This window comes from Vulpes vulpes, unplaced genomic scaffold, assembly GCF_048418805.1.
Source record: "Vulpes vulpes isolate BD-2025 unplaced genomic scaffold, VulVul3 u000000690, whole genome shotgun sequence".
NCBI lineage: Eukaryota > Metazoa > Chordata > Mammalia > Carnivora > Canidae > Vulpes > Vulpes vulpes.
Genome location: NW_027325818.1, coordinates 406551 through 427669, shown reverse-complemented (window position 1 = coordinate 427669; position 21119 = coordinate 406551).

The window sequence follows — 21119 nt, the reverse complement described above, 5'->3', positions numbered from 1 at the left end:
TCATCTAATTTAATTCCCACGACAGTCCTTCGAGGTAGGGTTTACCAAAGGTGAAACGGCCTGGGAGGAGAAGGTGGCTGTCTAGACTGGTGGTCAAGAGTACACGTTCAGAGGGGTCAGTCTGCTTGGGTTTTATTCCTACACTGTCATTTACTAGCTGTGTGATATCAGGCCAAGTGGCTTCATTCTTTGGGCCTTGGCTTTCTGGTCTGTTTAATGGGGATGATAATGGTAGCAACTCTGTGGGTTTGTTGCAAGGATCCAGGGAAAAGCTTAGCCTGGTGCCTGCTGTGTAGTGAGCAGTCAACAAATACTGTTATTGTGCCTTGTGATTCTTTTCTTTTTTTAAATTATTTTTTAATTGGAGTTCAATTTGCCAACATATAGCATAACACCCAGTGCTCATCCCGCCAAGTGATTCTTTTCCTTTCGCCTCAAAGCCCTGTCTCAGCTCCTACACTTCAAGTTCAATAATACTGACTGATTAATTTAAAAAACCAGGGTGAGAGGGGATGAAGGAGATCTAGAAACTCAGGAAGAGGAGGGAGAGGAAAATGCAGATTTGTTCTCAAAATCCCACCCTCCAGAACCAAGGGCTGTCCCTTGGTTGACCATATGACAGGAGTAAATTAGGGACCAATAAAAGATGACCACTTTTTATAGGACAGCCAGTAAACAGCTAGAGTGGTCTCCAGAAACATATACTCAGTATGTGTATAGATGATTTAAAAAGCACGTCTTTGTTCAAGAATGTTTGGAGCAGGGAAGCCCCAGTGGCTCAGTGGTTTAGCGCCTGCCTTCATCGGCCCTGGGAGTGATCCTGGAGTCCCATGTTGGGTTCCCTGCATAGAGACTGCTTCTCCCCCTCCCTCTGCCTCTCTCTCTCTCTCTGTCTGTCTGTCTCTCATGAATAAATAAATAAATAATCTTAAAAAAAAAGAATGTTTGGATCAGAATTGTTTTATAACAATGAAAAATAAAAAGCAATCAAATGTCTATGGGAAGGACATACCTTGTTACCTTGACACACCCACACCCCCCCATCCTGATTTCTAAAACTCTTTTATTCATGGGAAAATGTTCACAACAAAAAAATTTAAAAATACTGGGTACAAAGTTGCATAAATATGATGCCACTGTTGCAAGGAGCACAAAGAGTAGAAAATTAAATACTATGTTTCCAACCATGTATGAATATGGGTGATGAAGCAATGGTCAGGAAAACACCAAACCAACAACAGGGTCAGTAGGGTGGTAGGATTATGAGTGATTTTTTTCTCTTTTTTCCATGTTATGTAATATGATTTTTTTTCTTATAATTAAATATAAATTTATGGTTAATGAACTGCATATATGGTATGCTCCCACTTTTGTTAAAGTTATATGTGCATAAAAATTTGGAAGTAAATACACCAAAATGTTAATAGTAATTATAATTGAGTGATGGAATTATGGGTGATAGTTTTCTTTTTTCCTTTTTAAAATTTTTCTGCCATGCGATTATGTTATTTTCTTGCAAATAAACAGATTTATAATTTGAAAAGTGCATGATTAGGATGATCCCACTTGTGTTAAAAGTATATATGTTAGTTGAAAAAGATGGGGAGGAGGGATGCCTGGGTGGCTCAGTGGTTGAGCATCTGCCTTTGGCTCAGATCGTGATCCTGGGGTCCTGGGATTGAGATTCTGGGGTCCTGGGATCTAGTCCCTGCAGAGGGCCTGCTTCTCCTTCTGCCTATGTCTCTGCCTCTCTCTCTCTCATGAATAAATAAATGAAATCTTAAAAAAAAGATGGGAAGGAAAAATATTAAAGTATTAACAGGTTTTATATTGGTGGTAAAGGATTATGGATAATTTCCATCTTTTCCTGACTTTTCTGTAGTATGGTTTTATTACATCTATAATTTAAATGAAGCGATATCTACAAGTGGTATATACAGTAGGGTCCCACATTTGTTAAAAATGTACATATTTAGGGGTGCCTGGGTGGCTCAGTGGGTTAAGTGTCTGCCTTCGGCTCAGGTCATGATCTCGGGGTCCTGGGATCTAGTCCCCCAATGGGCTCGCTGCTTGGCAGTGAGTCTGCTTCTCCCGCTCCATCTTTGATCTCTCTGGTTCTCACTCTCTCTTAAATAAATAAATAAATAAATAAATAAATAAATAAAACATTAAAAAATGTATATATGTAATGTATATATATATATATGTGCATGGAATAAATAACAGACCACTCTAAAACGTTACCTCTGGGTGGCACAGTTATGGGTTTTTTGTTTTCTCCTTTGTATATTATTTCTTCATTTTCTAAGTTTTCTACAGTCATCACGTATTGTAATTAAGAAAAATGTAAAAAGAAGTTTAATACTGAATTCTTTATGGAAACAAAGGGCATGTCTGGGATTTATTTTGGAATATTCCAGTGGCGATGGGGGTGAGGTGGGTGGGGATATAAATAAAATAAAATGATAATTGTTGAAGATGGTACACAGGACTTCATTGCAATGTTTACTTGTATATGTTTGAAAATATTTACTTGTTTATGTTTCCATTACATAGAAGACAGAGATTCCAAGAGGTGAAATCACTTGCCCTAGGTCACACAACTGAGAAGTGAGAGTGGGCTTGACCTGGGGCCCCTTATTCCAAGCCCAGGGCTCATCACCACATCCCGGTTGCTTCTTCTTCTTCTTCTTCTTCTTTTTTTTTTTTATAATTAGGGTTTTATTTTTTTTTTATTTTTTTTTTCTTTATTTATGATAGTCACAGAGAGAGAGAGAGAGGCAGAGACACAGGCAGAGGGAGAAGCAGGCTCCATGCACCGGGAGCCTGATGTGGGATTCGATCCCGGGTCTCCAGGATCGCGCCCCGGGCCAAAGGCAGGCGCCAAACCGCTGCGCCACCCAGGGATCCCTCTTCTTCTTTTTAATAATTAAAAATAATTAACATTTTGTCTGGTTCTAAATGTCATAATTGTTCCCTGCTCAGAATTTGGAAATAACAGAAAAGCACCAGGAGGAAAACATAATAACCTAACCACATCATAGTTAACCCTTTTGCTCTCTGCCCATGCAGACTTTATCTGTGTGGCCTCTCACTTCAGAGGTGATGAGTGGGGCAAACTCTCAGTAAGAGTGGTGAGTCATTCCTAATGGGCTAGTGAGTGAAGTGGTGGAGGCAGGGGGCTTAGGAGATGGTGGGTCCTAGTACTCCCCTCCCATTCTTCTCTCATGCCCCCTTCAGACACTGCAGTCTGGACCACAGTTCCCCCCTATATTCTTCCTCCATCTCTGCCCCCTCCACCCAATCTCAAGGAGCAGAAGTCCATCTGGGGAAGTCTGGGTGGCCCTTCGCCCCTTCTTCCATCTGGAGACCCAGAAGCTCCCATGGGGCCCTGTGAGTCTGCAACCACAGGGCATGTAGTCGTGCCTCCATTTCCCCATCTGGAAGATGCTAGTGAGAATAGCAGACTGGTCGGCCTCTGCCAGGGAGTGATGAGCTAACGTCTGTTGCACTTTCCAGCCCCTCAGAGCAAGGTGCTGGGAGCCTCCCCAGCTCCACGCCTGCCCGCCTGCGCTGCCAGCCTGAGTGAGTGCCTGGGCCTGGCTGCCACTGGGAGGGAGTGGCCACATTCCTTTGCCCCAGGCCAGCAGGCTTGGACTGGCACTAGCTTCTGCTCCAGTATTACAAAAAAAAGGAGGAAGAGGAGGAGGAGCAGAACTGAAAAGAAGAGGAGATGAAGAAGAGGGGGCGCGGGATTAGTAGTGGGGAAAGGGCCTTGGGAAAGGAAAATTGAGACAAGCAGAGATAACATGGCATCCTTGGGCACTCTAATCAGCTTCCTAGATTGTAGCCTTGGCTTCCTGTTTACACAAGGGGCAGTGGGGGGGGGGGGCGGCGGGGGAGCAGGGTTGGAACCAAAAATCAGGTCCAGTTAAATTGATTCCCTACTTGATTTCCTATTATTTATACATAATGGAGAAAACTGCAAATATACAAACAAGTATGGTCCCCCCCAGCTGCTCGCATCCTCGGGGACTGTCTTTCCAATTCTGTGCCCACTCCAGCAGACGGGGGATGTTATTCAGGTACACAGCCCCTCGAGTATTCGGCTTCACAGGAAATCTAGGAAATGGACACTATCATCCCCGCTTTACAGAGAACAGCATGAGACCCAGAGAAGTGAAATAAGCAGACCAAGATCACAGAGCCGGGATGCCCCGCCAGCTCTGACTCACTCCTAAGGCCGGGCTCTTCCCGTTAGGCTACTTGCTCCACTGTTACTCTGTGTCTATGCTTTCCTTTCTTCTGGAAGGAATCCATTTTTAAAAAGATTTTATTTATTTGAGAGGCAGGGAAAGAGTGAGTGAGAGAGGGAGCATGAGCAGGGGGGAGGAGCAGAGGGAGAAGCAGGCTCCCCACTAAGCAGGGAGCCCTATGCCAGATACAGGCTGGATCCCAGGATTCCAGGATCATGACCTGAGCTGAAGGCAGACGCTTAACTGGCTGAGCCACTCGGGCACCCTAGAATGGATCCTCTACCACAACCATTGCAGCAAATGATCACTGTTTGTAGCCAGAAGGCATGTGTGGCTCAGCCTGAGGGAAAGACCCAGAGTATGGAGCCCAGCTAGGTGCCCTGGCAGGAATCTCCAGGACTGAGGGGCAGGGCAGTAAAGGGCTGCAGCCTCGGGATGGCAAAGACAACTCTGAGGAGTGTTACCCCTGGGGAAGAGCGCCTGGTTCAAAGGCAGGCAGGCAGGGAAGAAGGGAAAGAGAGGCGCTAGTGCAGGGGTGGAGGAGAAGCAGCTGGGGCTGCCAGGCCTTGGGCTATTTGGGTATCAACAGTGAAGCTAGAGGCCTTGGGAAGGTGTGAGGCTTTGTGGGGGGAAAAGAAACTGTGCTTTAAGCATGTTTAGTTTAAGCTTGCTGGCAGAACATCCAAGTGGAAATAGTTTGCACACAGCCAGGAATATAGGACTGGAAAGAAAGTGTGAGGTGTGTCAAAAAGAGCAATCGGCAGAATGACTCTCAGCCAAACCGTGGGGAACTTTTCCCTGCCTTCCTCCATTGGCACAGAGAGGGGCTTTCTGCTTGGGGGCCCAGGACACTGGGTTTTCAGCAGTTCCCCTTTCTCTTCCCTCTGTGGTCCTTCCAGCCCAGCACAATTGTGGACACATGCTTCATTTCAAGTCCTTAACGGGCAGTGTGAGGGTTCTCAGTCCATGAACTCCCCAACACCAGAGAGTGATAGGGGCCTCAGTTCACTTTGCTAAGTATGTTTTGGTAAGGGCTTAAGCATGCCAGGCCTTCCCTAGTTTCACTTCAGCTTCTAGAACATAAGCCTTTTGGGGTGTTGTTCACTCTGCCTTTTCTGTGACCTGCCACTCAGGTTAGTGGTGTCTCTTGGCTTACTTCATCCTTAGAAGGGTGAGACCATGTTAGCCTGGTCCTGCTCCCTGCACCATCAGGTTGAAACTGCTCCCCTTACCTGAACTCTGAGGTGATGGAGCAGCCCCTTGGCCCCCAGTCTTGTCTCAGTGCCAGGAGCACGTCCCCATGCTCACTTCTCTTGGGCTGCATCAGAGATGTTCTCATCCATTCATGGACCCCAGTTTTCCTCCAATCAGAGCCCCCACTGGCATGGGGAAGTCTCTCAGCTTGAACTGCTAGCCCTATGGCCTCTTCTGGCCCTTAACCCTGGATCTGGGGTTGGCTCAGATAAGTGTGGCCGAGTGAACGTGGTGAGGATTCATCCTGCGTATATAACCCGGGGGCCTGGAAATAAGTATTTCCTCAGGTCCCCACAGTCACAGACACTTGTCCTCTTGGGGATTATCAATCAGAACTGGGGATGGATGGAGGATCAGAGTACCTCGGGGCGGGGGTGGGTCAGGGTGCAAATTTTGCTGCCAGCCATGAAGAGAGGCCCATGAGCCCAGCTATCCAAGATGTCTCCCCTGCCTCAACACCCGGAGACAGTGCCCCTCAGCTAGCACATAGTCTCCTCCTGCTAATCACAGATAGGCACCGCCTCTGGGAGGACTAATTAGAAACAGGTGCTGCTCCCTCTGGGATTTACACAACCCTCACCCCAGGGCACATGGCTTGGCAAGAGAAATGCAGGAGAGCTGAACGTCAGATGTTCCTGTTGGGGTACAGCCCGCACAAGCACACTTGGAGGTCCTACAGAGAAATGAGTCTACATCACCACAGGGTCTGTGGTCTGCATTCGGGGAGTGGCTCAGATCCTTAGGACACTACCTCAGGGGAGGTTTAGCTCTGTTCCCACTAGCTCTGACTAAAAACATTGATGGTGGAGGGAGTGTGGGTGGCTCAGTGGGTTAAACGTCTGCCTTTGGCTCAAGTCATTATCCCAGGGTCCTGGGATGGAGCCCTACATCAAGGTCCCTGCTCAGTGGGGTGTGTTTGTCTGCTTCTCCCTCTCCTCCTCTACTCCCTGCTTGTGCTCTCTGCACTCTCTCTCTTTCTCTCTCTCAAATAAATAAGTAAAATATTTAAGAATAATAAAAAATAAATCAACGGTTACAAGTCCTGAACACTTAGTAGGTGACAGACTCTCACTGTCCTTCACGTTCCACACTTCCCTCACCTAATCCCCACAGCAACCTGAGGTGGTAGGTCAGTCTGATTCTTACCTCCCTCCTGTTTTGCTCTTAGGGAAATTGAGGCACAGAGCTATGGGGCAGCTTGCTGACATTCAACGCCCTGTATGTTTTGGGCCGAGGATTCAAACCAGGCCAACTGGCCTCAGTCTGCGACTGACCATTGAGCCTCACCACCTCCTAGGAAGCTAACACTTGCTGGAACCTGCCCCTTATCCTTCAGAAAAACCTTTCCTGTCCCTGGGCAAGGTTGATTCTCCTGCCTCACCACCCCTCCCCCCAAGATGGTTGCTATTTTCAACTTCATTTGAGAGACATAAGAAGGAGGTTCAGAGAGGTGAGGCAAGCCTGCTGAGCTCATGGTATTACCTGTTTCTGTTTCCCTTTCTTCTTCCCTAGTCAGCCACACCCCACACCCCCCATTCCAACTCCCAAATTTCTTGTCTTTCCTCCAAACTGAATGTCAGAGCTGGTGGGGAACTGGAGAGATGCCCACATCCGAACCTCTCACGGTTGCTGGTTGCTTAGGTGGGAGCTGGCACTGTGTCTTTACCTGGATAGAGGGGTGGTGGGGGTGAGGAAGGGAGCGGGGGAGGGGGAGATAGGCTGAGAAGCAAGAAATGTATTCAATGGAGGGAGAAAGAAAGAATGAATGAGCAAAGAGCAGGAGTGTGAGAGTGAGGGCCTGGGAAGAAAACAAGGCAAGGAAAAGAAATCAAATGAGAAAGGCCCAAAGTAGGGTGAAGGCATAAGCGACTGGCCATCTGGAAGCAGCACAGAGCTTGGCGGGGGCCTGTTTGTGAAGCAGGGGAGCTAGACCGACAGGTGCGAGGGCCCAGCTGCTGCCAGCCAAGAACCTTCTGGGCCCAGCGCCCAACCAGAAAAAAAGGCATGGACCCTGCAAGAGACTTCTCCAGGAGGCTTTTGGCTGAGGGAATAGAAGGGAGCTGCCCTTTCCTAGGGGCAGGGCAGACCTTCCGGGGCCCTGGTGGGGCTTGCCTCTGAAGAGCTTTTGTGGGGGCCGGTGGGGAGGAGATAGATTTCCACAGCTTCTCTTTGCATTTTTCATGCATTTTCTTCAAACGTCTCCCAAGTTACCTTCAGAGTCTCAAATACGGATGATTCCCTGCCATATTTGAATCCCAGGTGGCCTGGCCCCCATCCTTGCCTGGTCTGAGGGGATGAATAAATGCTAACTCATGCTGTCAGCAGCTGCAACACAGTAAGGATAGGTAGGGAGGAGGAAATGGCTGCCCAGACTTGGAGCCCTCCCATCATCCTCACATCCAACTTAAGGTAGAGCCTACTCTGCTGTCAACTATGTGTGGCTCTGCCATCAGACTGACCTTGGTTCGTGTCCCAAGGCTGCCACTTCTGAGCTGTGTGACCTTGGGCATGCAACTTTAGCTCATCGGGCCTCAGTTTCCTCAGATGTGAAGTGGGGAAAATAAGAATACCTACCTCATGAGGCTGTGCCAGGGCTGAATGAGATAATGTCTGTGGCTATAAACTCTCAAGTGCTGTACACATGTGAGTAATTACTCTTCCCTGACCTCTGTTCCCTGCTGCTTGGGGGATGGAGTCAGCCTTCCAATCTGAGTCCAGTTCCAAGCCTGACTTCACCTCCTTGGCCCTGTTTTCCTCATTGTCACATAGGACTATATGGAAAGTCAGGTCTCCCGACCCACCAGGGTAGGCTCAGGGCTGGCTGTTATTCCTAGGCAGTTGCTCTTTCAGGCTACAAATGTGAGCTGAGCACTTGCTTGGCTCTGCTTTGGTCAGGAAGGCCTCAGATGGAATGAAGGTGCCCCTTTGGCCCTTAGGAAGTTCCCAGTACAGTGGTGTGGCACTTGGGGGTGGGGAGAGGAGATAGAAAGGCAGATGTTGATAAGATCAAGTGGGAGATAGGAGGAGGTGACCTCTGAGCTGAGGGCCAGCAATCACCAGGTGTTGGGGACAGTACATGCAGAAGATGGATGGGTACCAGGAGAACAGCACGGGATGAGGTTGGTGAGGTCACAGGAGCCACACTTGGATCCACAGAGAAATTATGCCCTGATATTGTGCTCATGGAGAGGACTTGGGAAGATGCACATGGTACAGTTTGTTACTCATTTGAGGCCCATTGCCTTGACCTTCCCCATCCACCCTCCACCCCTACCAGCAAGCAATCAAGCTGAGCCCTAAGCTTCCAGGAGAGATACCAGTCCTCTACCCTGAACTCAGCCCAATAAGGCACTTGATTCCCATGTCCTCTGCCACCTCCACCCCTGTTTCCCAAGCTCAGTAATGGCAGCTCTGTTCACCCAGTTACTCAGGCCCCAAACCTTGCCTTCATCTTTCCTTTCTCTCTCACCTCTCGTCCTACCAATCAACAATATCTGTGAGCTCTCTCTCTTTAAAATACATCTGTGGTCCAGAACACTTCTCATGACTTCCACCGCCACCACTCTGCTGCAAGCTATCATCTTTTCCCTGGGTCACTGCCATGGCCTCCTGACTGGTCTGTTTGCTCCTCTATACACTCCCCAACACGGCACCCAAGGAACACTGTCCTTCTCTCCTCAGGAGACTCCAATGGCTCTCTATCCCACCCAGGGGAACATCAAAGTCCTTACTTTGTGGCCTATGTGACCTCTGACCTATGGTCTGTCTTCTCCACATTCTTTTCTTCCCCCTCCCATCCTTTCCCTCAACTTTAGGCACAGTGGCCTCCCTGTCTCTAGAATTCAACAAGGTGGTTCTTGTGCCAGATCTTCGCATTTACTTTTCTTTGCCTGGAACTTTCTCCCCTAGATAGCCATATGACTTATCACCTCCCTGCATTCTCGGTGTTACCTCCTCAAACGGGCTTTCCCTGGGCACCCTGTCTAAAATAGCAACCCCAGGGGTTCAGATGGGAGGCTCAGATGGTTAAGTGTCTGCCTTCAGCTCAGGTCATGATCCCAGGGCCCTGCGATCTAGTCCTACATCCATCAGGGCTCCCTGCTCAGTGGGGAGTCTGCTTCTCCCTCTCTCTCTGCCCTTCCCCCTGTTCATGCTTTTTTTTTCTCTCTTTCTCAAATAAATAAATAAAATCTTAAAAAATAAACATAAATAAAATAAAAAATAAAATAGCAATCCCATCACTTTGGACATCTACCTTGCCTTATTTTTCTCCATAGCACCAAATACCACTTGTCGTATTATATTTATTATCCTTCTTTCTGGCTGGAGTGCCCAGTCTGTGAGGATAGGGATTTTTGTGTTTTGTTCACATCTGTATCCCCAGTGACTAGCGCACTGCCTGGCGTATAGCAGGCTGTCAATAAATATCTGCTGGAGGAAGGATAGGCTGGACCCATCAGCCCAGCTTCTGAATGTGGGAGAGAGACGTTGCACAAGAGACAGAGGAGAGATGGCACAGAGATGTACCAAACGGGCTCAGGAGCCAACCATGAAACAGATTCTGTGGAATATTTCTTGAAGGAGAAAAACATAGGAGTGAAGGCCAGATGGGGGGTGGTAGAAGAGAGCTTAATAACTCGCCCTGAAAGAGGGGTTAGGATGGAGGTTTTCCCCTCCCTCTAGCCTTCTAGGATCATGCATGGAGCTGATTAGCACCTTCAGAGAGGCAGCCCAGCGTGGCAGTAAAGCTGTGGGGGCAGTGAGTGGTGCCACCATTCTAGCAAAGGAGAAAGCCAGAGAGGACTGGTGTAGGCCTTGAGAAGTGAGAGCTGTCCCCTCAGTATACAGCTATAATTTTGGCAGTTTCCTTTCTGCTGTGTCGATTCACACATGCACATGTAAACATCATTCTCAGGCTCTACCCCAACCCTCATTCTCACTCTTATTCTGCCTTTATTGCCATTTCCAACTAGTGTAAACCCATGCCTTCCATGACACCACCAGCCTGATTCCTAGCAGCACGTTTCCTTTTTTTTTTTTTTTAAGATTTCATTTTTAGGGGCACCTGGGTGGCTCAGTGGTTGAGCATCTTCTGTTGGCTCAGGTCATGATCCTGGGGTCCTGGGATCGAGTTCCTCACTCGGCTCCCCGCAGGGAGTCACTTCTCCCTCTGCCTATGTCTCTCTCATGAATAAGTAAAAATAAAATCTTGGGCAGCCCTGGTGGCTCAGCGGTTTAGCACCGCCTTCAGCCGGGGGCATGATGCTGGAGACCGCATTGGGCTTCCTGCATGGAGCCTGCTTCTCCCTCTACCTGTGTCTCTGCCTTTCTCTCTGTGTCTCTCATGAATAAATAAATAAAATCTTAAAAAAAAATCTTTTAGGGGATCCCTGGGTGGCGCAGCAGTTTAGCGCCCACCTTTGGCCCAGAGCACAATCCTGGAGACCAGGGATCGAGTCCCATGTCAGGCTCCCTGCATGGAGCCTGCTTCTCTCTCTCTCTCTGTGTGTGTGTGTGTGTGTGTGTGTGTCTATCATGAGTAAATAAATAAAATCTTTAAAAAAATCTTTTAAAAAGAGAGATTTTATTTTTAAGTGATCTCTACACACAACGTAGGGCTCCAACTCAACCACCTCAAGATGGAGAGTCGCATGCTCTACCAACTAAGCCAGCCAGGTGTTCCTGCCTTTTTTAAAAGATTTTATTTATTTATTCATGAGAGACATACAGAAAGAGAGAGGAAGAGACATAAGAGAGAAAGTGTGAGTGGGGACTGTGAATTGGGACAACCTTTCTGGGGATCAAAATCTATCATCTGGGATCCCTGGGTGGCTCAGCAGTTTAGCACCTGTCTTCAGTCCAGGGTGTGATCCTGGAGACCCAGGATCAAGTCCTACATCAGGCTCCCTGCATGGATCCTGCTTCTCCTTCTGCCTGTATCCCTGCCTCTCTCTCTGTGTGTCTCTCATGGATAAATAAATAAAATCTTAAAGAAAAACAAAAAAACCAAAATCTATCATCTGTTTTGTTTGTTTTTAATTGTACATGCCCTTTGATCCAGCAATTCGCCTTCAACAAATTCTTTTATTTTTTATTTTTTTTTTCCGCCTTCAGCAAATTCATCGTGAGGAGACAATGCAATGAATGTGCAAGGTATGAGAGCATCTTCATTACAATGATTTTTTTTTGAGGCAAAATTCCTATGACAAAAAATTAACCTTTTTTAAAAAAAAAGAATTATTTATTTATTTATTCATGAGAGAGGCAGAGACATAGGCAGAAGGAGAAGCAGGCTCCCTTCAGGGAGTCTAATGCGGGACTCCAACCTAGGACCCTGGGATCATGACCTGATCATGGCAGATGCTGAGCCACCCAGGTACCCCCAAATTAACCATTTTATAGTTAGTAATTCAGTGGCTTTTGGTATGTTCCTAGTGTTGTTCAACCACCCACTTCTACCTGGTTTCAAAACATTCTCATTATCTTAAAATAAAATCCATCCTTACTAAACACTAAACAGTTACTCGTCATTTCCCCCTCTGCCCAGGCCCTGGTGACAACCAATCTGCTTTCTGTCCTTACTGTTTTGCTTATTCTGGATGTCATATAAATGGAATCATACAGGGGCACCTGGATGGCTCAGTGATTGAGAGTCTGCCTTTGGCTTAAGTCATGATCCCGGGGTCCTGGGTTGGAGTCCCACATCAGGCTCCCTGCAGGGAGCCTGTTTCTCCCTCTGCCTATGTCTTTGCCTCTCTCTCTGTGTGTCTCTCATGAATAGATGAATAAAATCTTTTAAAAATAAAAGGAATCATACACTATGTGAGGTCTGGTGTTTGGCTTCTTTCACTTAGCATGATGTTTTCAAGTACAGAAACATGTATCAGTACTACATTCCTTTTGATGGCTGAATAATATTCTCTTATATGTGTATACCACAATGTGTTTACCCATTCATCCACTGATGGACATTTGAGTCATTTCCACCTTTTGGCTATGGTGAATAGGGCTGTTATGACCATTCACGTATAAATATTTGAACATCTGTTTTCAACTCTTTTGGAGTATATACCTCAGACTGGGATTGGTGAGTCATATGGCAATTATTTTTTCTTTAAGATTTTATTTATTTATTTATTTATTTATTTATTTATTTATTTATTTAAGAGAGAGAGAACACACATGAAGCAGGGGAGGGGCAGAGGGAGAGGAAGAAACAGGTTCTGGATGTGGGGCTCTATCCTAGGACTCCAGGATCAGGACCTGAGCTGAAGGTAGACACTTGACTGAGCCACTTAGGCGCCCCTCATCTGGTAATTCCATGTTTGACTTGTTGAGAACTGCCAGACTGGTTTTCACAGAGGCTACACCAGTTTACCTCCCCACAGCAATGTACAAGGGTTCCTTTTTCTCCATATCCTTGTGGACTTTTGTTGTTTTCTGTTGTTTTAAAGACCTGTTGTAGCCATCCAAATAGCAATACACAGGATGCGTGGGTGGCTCAGGTGTTTAGCGCCTGCCTTTGACCCAGGACTTGATCCTGGGGTCCTGGGATCGCGATCCATGTCTGGCTCCCTGTGTGGAGCCTGCTTCTCCCTCTGCCCGTGTCTCTGCCTCTCTCTGTGTGTCTCTCATGAATAAATAAATAAAATACTAAAAAAAAAAAAAACCCAAATAGCAATACACTGGCAAGTCGTTGTGGCTTTGATTTGAATTTCCCTAATGACTAATGATGTTGAGCAGTGTTCATTTGTATATGGATGGCCCTTGCTCATTTGTATATCTTCTTTTTTAAATTCTTTTTTAAAAGATTTATTTATTTATTCATGAGAGACACACACAGAGAGAGGCAGAGACACAGGCAGAGGGAGAAGCAGGCTCCATGCAGGGAGCCTGACGTGGGACTCAATCCCAGGACTCCAGGATCACGCCCCGGGCTGAAGGCAGGCGCCCAACTGCTGAGCTACCCAGGCATCCTTTTACATTCTTTTAAAAAGATTTTTAGGGATCCCTGGGTGGCGCAGCGGTTTGGCGCCTGCCTTTGGCCCAGGGCGCGATCCTGGAGACCCGGGATCGAATCCCACATCGGGCTCCCGGCGCAAGGAGCCTGCTTCTCCCTCCGCCTGTGTCTCTGCCTCTCTCTTTCTCTCTGTATGACTATCATAAATAAATAAAATAAAAAAAAAAGATTTTTAATTTATTTATTTGAGAGAAAGAGAGAGAGAGAGCAAGTGAGAGCACAAACAACGGGGGAGGGTCAGAGGCAGAGGGAGAAGCAGACTCCCCATTGAACAGGGAGCCACCAGAGCTAAGGGCTGGCACTTAACTGACTGAGCCACCCAGAAGCCCTGGTTTGTATATCTTCTTTGGAGAAATGTTTAAGCAAGTTCTTTGCCCATTTTTAAAGTGGGTTATATGGGCAGCCCCTATGGCCCAGCGGTTGGCGCTGCCTTCAGCCCAGGGTATGATCCTGGAGTCCCGGGATCAAGTCCCACGTCAGGCTCCCTACATGGAGCCTGCTTCTCCCTCCGTCTGTGTCTCTGCCTCTCTCTCTCTCTCTCTCTCTCTCTCTCACTCGCTGTCATGAATAAATAAATAAAAAATATTAAAAAAATAAAGTGGGTTATGGGGTTTTGTTGTCAAGTTTTTCATGTATTCTGGATACTAGATCCTTATCAGATATATGATTTGCAAATATTTCACCTATTCTGTGGGTTGTCATTTCACTTTCTTGATAATGTCCTGTGCAGCACAAAAGTTTTTAATTTTGATGAAGTCCAATGTATTTATTTTTCCTTCTGTTTCTTCTGCGTTTGGTGTCAGACCTAAGACTCCATTGCCAAACCCAAGGTTATGAAGATTTACCCCTGTATTTTCTTCTCAGAGTTTTATGGTGTTGGCTCTTACATTTAGGTCTGTGATGCATTTTGAGTTGATTTTTGTATTTGGGATGACATAGGTGTCCCACTTTATTCTTTTGTGCTGGAAATCCAGTTGTCCCAGTACTCTTTGTTGAAGAGACTGTTGTTTTCCTCATGGAAATGGACTTGGCACCTTTGTCCAAAATAATCTGGCCATGGATACATGGGTTTATTTCTCTAGTCTCAGTTCTGTTGCACTGATCTTTATGTCTATATTTAACGCAAGCAACAAATCGTTTGGATGACGGTAGCTTTGTAGTAGTAAGCTTTGAAATGAGAACATTGAAAACTTCAACTTAGTTCTTTTTCAGAATTGCACTGAATCTGTGGATTACTCTGGGCAGTATCAACACTGTATCAAAATCAAGTCTTCCAATCCATGAACACAAGTGTCTTTCCATTTAGTTGTGTTTTCTTTAATGTCTTTTTAGCAACATTTTTCAGGTTTTGGTATAGAAGTCTTTCACCTCCACGGTTGAGTGTTTATTCCTAAGTATTTAATTCTTCTGGATGCTACTGTGGATGAATCGTTTCTTTCATTTCCTTTTTGGATTGTTCACTGATACAGAAACACAGCTGATTTTTGTCTGTTCACCTTGTACTCTGTACTTTTGCTGATTTTGTCTATTAGCTCTAGTAGTTTGTTTGTTTTGCAGGTTTTATACTTGTGAAGAAAAATGAGACAATTCTGAGTGTTCAGCATTAGGGGACAGATTAAATGAATTTTGGAGGCATCCATGTAATATGACCACTTTAAGGGATCAGGTGTGCCATACTTTTTGGTATGCCATATCAAAGTGTATCATACTTTTTGGTCTGTCTGTGAAATATGTCATAGGGATACCTGGGTGGCTCAGCAGTTGAGCGCCTGCCTTTGGCCCAGGGCATGATCCTGAGGTCCCAGGATCAAGTCCCACGTCAGGCTCCCTGCATGGAGTCTGCTTCTCCCTCTACCTGTCTCTGCCTCTCTCTGTGTGTGTGTCTCTCATGAATAAATAAATAAAATCTTTAAAAAATGAAATATGTCATAATAAACAAGGTAGCTCATTGTGGACTGATATGGACTGATATGGAAAGTTGTTCATAGAATATAATGAAGTGAGAAAAATCAGGTACCAGTGTGTTTTCATACACAGAAAAGTCAAATGATTGCATATGTATAATACCCAGTTCCACGGAGACAGGGATTGTTGCCTGTTTTGCCCACAGATATGGTACATGGTGGGTGCTTAATAAATATTTATGGAATAAATGAAAAAAAGTCTGGAAAGATAAACACTGTACTCTAATAGTGAGATTATGAAGAAGCCAGTATCTATATAGTTTGAATGTTTTTACCTCAAAAATATATTGCAAAAAAATTTCCATTACACACACACACACACACACACACACACACACACACACACTCCCATTGTCTCACCAAGTAAATGGGAAGAAGAAAGGCATCGTGGGCTATGGGAGGAAGCTTTAGGACTTCATCTGAGGTAAACAGAGGCTTCTCATAGCCACTTTGGAGTAGGTCTTCAGCTGGCTCCTTTCTCTTGTCCCAGCAGCTAGCGGGATCTTTTTTAAATGTGAATCTGATCAGGCCACTCTAGCTTAAAACTCTCTGATGGCCCCCTTTCCTGCAGGATTTAGTCCCGCTTTCTCTGCCTCACATAGGAGGCCCTTTATGATCTGGCTCCTGCTACTTTACTTCCTTTCACTCACTAATGCAGATCTCACCTTTTTATTATAGAAATTTAAAAATGCACAAAAGCAAAGAGAATAGTATATTCAACCTCTGTGAGTCCATTAAATCAACTTTGACAATTATCAACAGTTTTCAAATTTGGTTTTTGCATCTCCACCCACCACTCACTGCCATACATGCATACATTTCCCTCTTTTGGAGTATTTTAAAATAAGCTGCAGATATATTCTTCCACCTGTAGATATTCCACTGTGTATCTCTAATGGATGAGGACTTAAATAAATATATAACTACCATGCTGTTACCATACTTAATGAGATCATCAATAATTTCTCTTTTACAAGACTCTCTCTTAAAAAAATCTTTATCATTGAAATATAGTTGACATTCAATGTTATATTAGTTTCAGATGTACAACATAGTGATTTGACAATTCTATACATTACTCAGTGCTCGCCATAAGAATTGTTACCAGTTGTCACCATACAATGTTATTATAATACCATTGACTCTATTCCCTATGCTGTACTTTTCATCTCTGTGACTTATTTATTTTATAACTGGAAGTCTGTATGTCTTAATCTCCTTCCCCCAGTTTTCCCATTCTCCACCCCCTTTCCGTCTGGCAACCACCAGTTTGTTCTCTGTATCAATGAGACTGTTTCTGTTTTTTGTTTCTTTGTTTAGATCCTACATATAAGGGAGATCATATGGTATCTGTCTTTCTCTGATTGACTTATTTCACTCAACATAATACCCTATAGGTCTATCCAGGTTGTGGCAAATGGCAAGATCTCATTCTTTTTATGGCTGAATAATGTTCCATTGCATATATTTACCACATCTTTATCCATTCATCTATCAGTGGATGCTTTGGGCAGCTTCCATAGCTTGGCTATTGTGACTAATGCCACAATAAAAATAAGGGTGTATACATCTTTTCAAATTAGTGTTTCCATTTTTTTGGGTAAACACCCAAAGTGGAATTATTGGATTGTCGAATATTTCTATTTTTACTTTTTGAGGTACCTTCATACTATTTTCCACAGTGTTTACACCAATGGACATTCCCACCAACAGTGCACGAGGGTTCCTGTTTGCTTATATCCTCACTCACACTTGTTATTTCTTGTCTTTTTGATACTTGGCGTTTTGACTGCTCATCATGGTTTCGACTTATGAATAATTTCTTGACATCACCTAGTCCATGTCCAAATGTCTCCTATTGTTTAAAGATACTGTTTTTACAATTGGTTTGCTCGAATACTACCTAATCGTCTGTGTTCCAACACTAAAGTGCTTGTCACTTACCTAAATTTTATGTGCCTTTGCCTGGTCCTAGATCAGCCTGTCATTACCTCTTTGTGGTCTTAGTGATTGCCACAGCCTAGATCACCTTTCTCTCCTCTATGTCCCACAATACCCAGGATATAAGGCACTGCTTCTGTCTTAGTACATGGTTCCACCATTCTATAGGTATATATTGAGAATTACCATGGTACCATGCCAGGCACTGGGGATTCAGCAATGAAACTGCCAGAGTTCCTACCCTCCTAGTATGTGTGTGTATGAATAAAATAAAAAATGAGTAAGATAATGATAAATGGTATAAAATAAATGTTTTTTTAAATACAGAGGGCAAGGTGGCTACAATAGATGCAGCAGCCAGTGTATTTTCCTGAGGTAGTGACATGTGGCTGAGAACTGAATGAGAGGGAGCCAGTCTGGGGAAAATCTAGGCATTCCAGGCAGAAGGACTAGTGTGTGCAGAGACCCTGAGGTGAAAGGCCCCTGTCTTGCAAGGCTCTACTTATGTCTGTCTTTACCTCTGCATCTGTAGATCTCATCCCTTTGAGGAATCATAAAAACCCCCTTGAGTGGGGCACCTGGGTGGCTCAGTCGGTTAGGTGCCCAACTCTCCATACCAGCTCAGCTTGTGTTCTCCGCGTCGTGGTCTTGGGGTCATGGGATGGAGCGCCATGTTTCTTTTTCTCTTTCTCCCCCTGCCCCTCCCCCTGCTCACACACATTTTCTCTCTCAAAATAAATAAACAAAACCTTTTTTTTTAAAAAAACAAAAGCAACCCTTGAGTGTTGAGAATATGAAAATTAGCTATGGCTCCTTGCCCCAGAAGAATGTGCAAATGCACAGCCACACAAATTTGCATCCTATTTCCCTACAATTCCCTTTTTTTCTTTTTTCTTTTTAATAAAGATTTTATTTATTTATTCATGAAAGACAGAGAGAGGCACAGACACAAGCAGAGGGAGAAGCAGGCTCCATGCAGGGAGCCCGATGTGGGACTCCATCCTGGGACTCCAGGATCATGCCCTGGGGCAAAGGCAGGTGCTAAACCACTGAGCCACCCAGGCATCCCTTCCCTACAATCCCTAAAGCCAGGGAACTTCAGGAAGATTTCCTGCCTGGACTGGGTTCACATCAAGGTCAGTAACAGTGTCTAATACTGATATCTAATATGTGCTCTACAATGTACTTTCCTTCATTATCTCTTTGATCCCTTGAAACCTCCCCCTGAGGTAGGCACAGGTATTATGCCCATTTGATAGATGAGGAGATAAGGCTCAGAGGTAGTGAGTTACTTGGCCAATGTTGTGTAGCTAGTGAGTGACAGGGAAGGCACTTAAACCTAGGCACTCTGAAGGTGAAGTGCATCTGCTGCATGCTTGCCAAGGCACTGTCAGTTAGCTTGGGGCCCAGCATTGAGCAGGAGGTTTGGAGGCTTGTTCTGAGCAAAGGCTAGGGAGGAGGAGCTGCTGGAGCTTTCTGCCACAGGGGCTTAGAGATGTCAAAACCTGCTGTGTCTAGGAAAGCTCTTTGCTTTCCTTCTTTCCCTTCCTTCTCCTTGTCCTCCTCTTCTTCCTCCTTCTTTTTTTGCTGAATGACAATATTTGATTTTCTTATAAAGAAGTCTTTCTGCCTTAGAAAGTGTCTTTTAAATATAGAATTGGAAATATACTGCCCTCTCTGTGACAACTCACAATGAATACAGCAGAGGCAGATCCATGCCCCCCAAAGGGAAACTGGCTTGGGATTTTTCCGTTGGCTTAAAAAAAGTATTTTTTTTACTTTTTTTGGACCAGGTAATGCATTCACATGGTTCAAAAATCAAAAGGTACAAAAAAGGAACACAGTGCAAGTCTCTCTCATTCCTCTGCCACCTTCCACCTGGTTTCCCTGCCTGGAGGCAACTGAAGTGCCCCAGTTTCTTGTGTATCTTTCCAAAGATGCTTTATGCAAATTCAAGCATATCCAATACATACATATACATATAAATATATATCTATATAAAATGTCTTTCTTTAAATGGTTAACCCTTGAGTTGCAGACATGGACTATACCCTCTGTCTCTGTCTCTCTGGCCCCTGCACAGGCCTTGGAGATAGTGGAGGGCTGCGGGGATCCCAGGAGCAGTGGGTTTTCCTGTTTCCAGGCCCATTTTCATGGCAGACCCCCTGCATACAACGCTTCCGACTCTTTTGACTCTTTTCAAAATCCTTCCATCTGTGCTAACTCGCCAAGCACTCACAGTAGCCCATACAGTGTCGAAATTCTTTGTCCCACTTCATGTAAGGAAACAGACCCAGAAAGGTCAAGTAACTTGCTGACAAGCACACAACTGATGTCCTTGTGTGGCGAGAGCCCGGGAGCAGTGCGTGTCTTGGTCCAGCTTGGACTTTGGAGGCAATAAGAAAGTTGTTTACTCCAAAGTCACAGCTTAAAATATTTCGGCGGTGCTAGGTGTGAGGCAGTGGAAAAAGGGGAAGGGAATTTGTAATTTCAGCCGGGTCTGCTTTCTGGCTCTGCCACTCACAACTGGGCAAGTTCCTTTGCAGTTTCTAGCCTCAGTTTGCTAATCTATAAAGTGGGAATGATAATACCCACCCAACGGGGTGGAGAGTGACCTGATACAAAAGAAAGCACTTTGTAAAATGGGGTATATTCCAATGCTTGCTTTGCATTATAATTATGGTTATTATGGCCAGTCCTTTCAGGGTGATTCCTGAAGGGAAGAAGGCAGGTTCATCCTGGGTACAAAGCCGCCCCATCTTCAAGCCACCATATATAAAAAATACACTTGTAAATCAGGATCCCTCCAGCCTGACCAATTTTCCTTGCCAGCTCAGAACCTCCTGGGTGGTTAGAACAACCCCAGGGCCTGAGCACAAACTATTCTTCAGTGGATGTCTTGAATTTACTTTGATCTGTAACTTTCCCTGCAGAACAATTTTTTTAAATTTTTCCAATTATAAAACTAGAATGTGCTCACTAGAGAAAATGTGGAAAATACTGAAAAGTAGAAGGAATAAAAATTTAAACCAATCCTTTCACCTTCCTCTTCCACAGAAGCCCACTTCGGTAAATATTTGGGTATATTGCCTTCAAGTCTTTTTTTACCCTTATGCACTTATGATAATTTTTAGCAGAGCAATAGTTTCTTTTTATTTTCTTTCTTTCTTTTCTTTTTTTAGGGTGTTACTGAGGTATAATTGTTTTACCAAAAGCAGCACATAGTTAATGTGCATAATTGGATGACTTCAGCCTGTGTACAGCAACACTTGCTGGTTTAGTGAATGCTCTGCCCACCTCTGGGTATTTTGATTTTAATTTAAAAAATTTAAAGGTCTTTGCAGTTCTATATATAGGATCATTTTTAGCCTACTTTTTTTAAAGGTCTTATTTATAAGTAATCTCTACACTCAACATGAGGCTCGAATTCTCGACCTCAGGATTAAGAGTCATTCGTGATCTACCAACTGAGCTAGCCAGGGACCCCTAGCCTAAGATTTTCAGCAAGAATCAAGTGAAGAGGGATCTTGAAGGCCATCGAGGTGGGAGCACTTCTCAGGAACAGGTCAGCAGGGGGTCAGTGCTACATCTGGCTCTGGTGCACCGGGTTCAGAGCTGGGGTTCAGACTGGCAGTGTCAGTTATGGTAAGGAGAAGTTGGTTGTGGCTGTCCAGTGGGAAAAAG